The 4,348-nt window shown below is 52.9% G+C and overlaps 2 non-coding genes across 2 annotated transcripts; one reads left to right on the top strand and one right to left on the bottom strand.

Moving 5' to 3' along the window:
* The first annotated feature begins 3,762 nt into the window (after positions 1–3,762).
* Positions 3,763–3,835, top strand: TRNAV-CAC (transfer RNA valine (anticodon CAC)). The gene has a single exon. It is a non-coding gene; the product is annotated as a tRNA-Val (tRNA).
* A 199-nt stretch (positions 3,836–4,034) lies between these two features.
* TRNAG-UCC (transfer RNA glycine (anticodon UCC)) lies at positions 4,035–4,106 on the bottom strand. Its single transcript has one exon. It is a non-coding gene; the product is annotated as a tRNA-Gly (tRNA).
* Positions 4,107–4,348: the final 242 nt, after the last annotated feature.

The following is a 4,348-nucleotide window of genomic DNA, read 5'->3' as shown; positions in this document are numbered from 1 at the left end:
CAGCAATCCCGCCTGCCGTGGTGGCCTGCTTGGGGACAGGGACACTCCTGCAAATGCTGGGGTGTGTGTTGGGGGAGTGGAGCATCCGACTTTGAGATGCTGAGGTCTGGGGCTCAGAATGGGGCTGGAAGGGAGGGTGGTTAGGGCAGCAGGAGGGGCAGTGTTGGGAGGCCGGGGACACTGCATGATGCCTGGCGGTCGTGTTCCTGCTGACATCTGGTGGAAAGAAGGAAGTATTATCCTTTTCAGCCTGGGCACCTCTCTGAGATGGTCAACTTCCCCAGATTGCCAGCAGGACCTCGCTGGCAAACCCAGGCTGAGAGGGGGAGCAACGGGATGTCACCCAGCACACTGGCTGCCCCATGTGTGCTTGAATGACCCAAGAAATCATTTTAAAGGAGTTTTTGTTTGTGTTTTGTTTTGTTTTGGCAGATGAATGAGCTCTTGGGCCTTGATGGGGTTCACAGGGGAGATGACATGTTTCCTGAGCTACTTCCCCTCCACCAGGAAGCCCACCTGTCTTACTCTATTCCCACTCCCAGGCCTTTCCTACTCTGGCCAACTCTCATTTGTTCATAATTTCAAGAAATGTTTACTGAACCCATAGTGACACATAGGTAACAAAATAGATTCAAACAGGGCGCCTGGGTGGCTCAGTTGGTTAAGCGACTGCCTTCGGCTCAGGTCATGATCCTGGAGTCCCGGGATCGAGTCCCGCATCGGGCTCCCTGCTCGGCGGGGAGTCTGCTTCTCCCTCTGACCCTCCCCACTCTCATGTGCTCCCTCTCTCTCTCTCAAATAAATAAATAAATAAATAATCTTTAAAAAAAAATAGATTCAAACAAACAAGCAAGCAAACCCTGCACTGGTAGAGTCCTTACTCCAGTGGAGGAGATAGAAGAGAGACAAGCAAACAAATCTACAAATGGGATTGTTTCAGAGACGAATAAGCCACTGAAAGAACATGGTGAAGTGATAGATACTGAATTTATGGGTGCCAAGGTGGGGGAAACTCAGGGAAGTTTCCTCTGAGAAGGTAACATTGAAATCAAGAATTGGAGGAGGACAGGTAATGAGCCCTGAAAATGCCTGTGCCAAAGGGCACAGCCCGTGCAAAGGTCCTGGGGCAGGGCTCTGCCTGGCAGTTGGAGAACAGTGAGGAGGCCTGTGTGGCTGGAGCAGGCTGGGTGAAGGAGAGAGAAGTGAGGGCAGCAAAGGACCCGCGGAGGTCTTCGTGCAGGGCTGAATGGGCCTCGGGGATGATTTTGGCTTTTACCCCAGGAAGGTGGGAGTCCTAGAGGGCTGTGGGCAGAGGAGGACACGACCTCACTCGGGTGCTCACAGGCGCCCTCTGGTGGCCGCTGTGGGGGAGGATGGACTGTGAGGGCGAGGGCATGAGCCAGGGCACGGGGCAGAGGGGACAGGCACAGAATGGTGATGGGGTGGACCAGGGAGATGGCCATCCAGTGGGGAAGAAGTGATCAGATTTTGGGTGTGCTTTGAAAGCAGAGCTAATTGGACTTGTTGAGTGATTGGATGTGGGTGGGGGAGCAAGGAGCCCGGGGCAGCTCGCAGGTTCTGCTGAGCATCTGGAAGGAAGGAGCCATCCTCAGCTCAGTTGGGGGGATGGAGGAAGGAGCAATGTCTTAGTCTGGCTAGGTTCCTACTACAAACTGCCACAGACTGTTTTTTATAAACAGCAAACATTTATTTCTCACAGTTCTGGAGGCTGGGAGTCCAAGGTGCTGGCAGGTTCTGTGTCTGGCGAGGGCCTCTTCCTGGGTCACTGACCACTGTCCTTTCCCCACGTGCTCACAGAGCAGAAGGGGCAGGGAGCCCTCTGGGGCCTCTCTCATTAGGGCACTCATCCCATTCATGGGGACTCTACCTTCCTGACGTAAACCCCTCCCCAAGGCCCCACCTCCCCATGTCATCACCTTGGGGGGTAGGTTTCAACATATGGATTTAGGGGGACACAAACGCTCAGTCCATATCAAGCAGGTTCTGGAAAGGTAGGGAGCTCAGTTTGGACCATGATAAGTTTGGCATGCTCATGACACCCGCCACACCCTGCATGGAGACACTGAGGGTCAGTTGGACCCACAGTCTAGAGCTCAGGGGAGGCCTGGGTGGAGTCAGGACTGTGGGTGTCCACCAGGCGTAGATGGGGTTTGAACTCAGAAAGAGGAGGAGGCCGCCTGGGAGGGGTACAGGTGTGGAGGGAAGAGTGCCGGGGTCCCAGCCTGGGCCACCAGGGAGGGAAGGGGAGGCGGAGGAGGTGTATGGAGAGGTGGATTGGAAGCTGTAGCCAGAGCAGCATGAGGAGGTTCTAAGTTTCCCTGAAATTAGCCCACTCATCACCACCCCCAGGACGGCTGGGACTGCTGCCCTGCCCCCTTCGCATAGTAGGTGGTCAGTAAATCATTGTTCAATGAATGAATGAATGAATGAATGAAATACTACACTGCTGTCAAAAAAGGATGTTAGGGAATGATGTCCAATAAGGAGAGAAGAATACTGCCCTCCGCCAAAGTCCACATCCTAACCCCCAGAACCTGTGAATATGCTCCCCCACACGGCAAAAGAGACCTTGCAAACGCAATAAGGATCTCAAGATGGGGAGCTTATTTTGCATATCTGGGTGGGCTTCATGTAGTCACATACAAGAGAGAGGCAAGAATGTCCAAATCAAAGAAGGAGAGGCACCCACAGAACCAGAGGCTGGGGTGATCAGGGCTCCAGAGGCTGGGAAAGGCAGGCTAAGCGATTCTCTCCGGAGCCTCCCGCACCCAGCCCTGCCCACACCTGGGTTTTAGCCACTCCAGACCCGTGTTTAGACTCCTGTCTCCAGAACTGTGTATAGTAGTAAGCTTGTGGTTTTTTTGCAGCCACTGCCTGTGGTCTTCTGTCAGAGGGACAGTAGGAAACGAATACAGAAGGGTCTTCATGCTTTGTGGCCATGACAGTGCTGGGCTGAGCCCTATAGGGCTCTGAGGCATGAGGAAAAATGTGTGCCTTCTCAACGGGGGTTCTACGCAATTTCCAGGGGTTAATTTTTCCCCAGAAGTAAATGTTGAAAATGTGATTGATGGTGTTTGTTTCCAGTAAACGCAGAAAAGTGACATTACGATAAGTTCTTAAGGCTTTGAATCATAACACACCTACTTTTAAGTTTCAATATTTTCTCGAAGATGCTCTGGGGAGAAATCGCCTTTCAAAAATACACTAAAACAGGCATAGAGGGGCACACATTCTTGCTTTTGCCTCGGACCCCACTACGACTTGGCGAGGCACTGCCAAAACCTGTCTCGATTTGTCGTTTTGATATATTGTTCATTATGGAGTTATTTTGCCACTAATAGGTTCTCTTGGTATAGTGCCTCAAAATATCATTTACCTTGATTATTGCGGGTTTTTGCCCACCCCCTTAATGTCTGAAGCTGAGGCCACTACCTCGCTCCCCTCACTCTAATCCTGGTTTTGGGGTGGAGGGGAGGGGACAGATTTTACAGCAATGTGACCCTAAATTCTTGCCACTACCCTCCTGTCCTCCTAGCTCTTAAAAAAAAAAAAAAAAGTTGATCTAAAATGCTGACAAGCTAGCTCCGCGTTGACGGTGGGGTAATAAGGACGTGTGTGTGCCCCGCTTCTCGGAGATCCCCAGCACGCACCGCCCCCAGCGGAGGTCCGCGGGCTCCGGAAGGGCGGGAATCCCCGAAACCGCGTGCTCTATAGCGGCCCGCGGAGTGGCGCCCTCTACCCGTTTCCGTAGTGTAGCGGTTATCACGTTCGCCTCACACGCGAAAGGTCCCCGGTTCGATCCCGGGCGGAAACAGACTTGCGTTTTTCCCTCACTGCAGCATTGTAAAGCTTACTCCGGAGTAAATGCGACACTGATTTGTGTGCCGTGGCTTTTAGATTTCGCCTGTCGTTTTAAAAGTTATTTCAAGGTAATAAAAAATTCCAGTTGGGGGATCTTAGCAGGAAAATTTAAATAGGCTATGGTAAGAAAGTACAAAAGAAACAGCTCTGGTTGCGTTGGCCGGGAATCGAACCCGGGTCAACTGCTTGGAAGGCAGCTATGCTAACCACTATACCACCAACGCTCCGGCGGAACCGGTTTTCTTTAGACAGTATTAGTAGGAGTATTGTGGGTCTGGCTGGGTGATACCAAATTGTATGGGGGTGTCTCTCTCCCGCGTTCTTCCCTGCACCGGAAGATGCCGCCCCAGGGAAATTCCAAGCCTCTGGCTGCCAGAGCCGAACCGGCGGCGTTCCCCCCAAGCGCCGCGGGCCCCTTGGTACCGCCCGGGCGGTGGCCAATCGTAGGCCGCCGCCTGGGCCGCTC

The sequence above is a fragment of the Leptonychotes weddellii genome, chromosome 1 (genome assembly GCF_054177405.1).
Source record: "Leptonychotes weddellii isolate Sample4059 chromosome 1, ASM5417740v2, whole genome shotgun sequence".
NCBI classification, from domain to species: Eukaryota; Metazoa; Chordata; class Mammalia; order Carnivora; family Phocidae; genus Leptonychotes; species Leptonychotes weddellii.
Note: the sequence above shows the minus strand (reverse complement) of the source record. Positions and strands in the feature narration are given on the sequence as shown.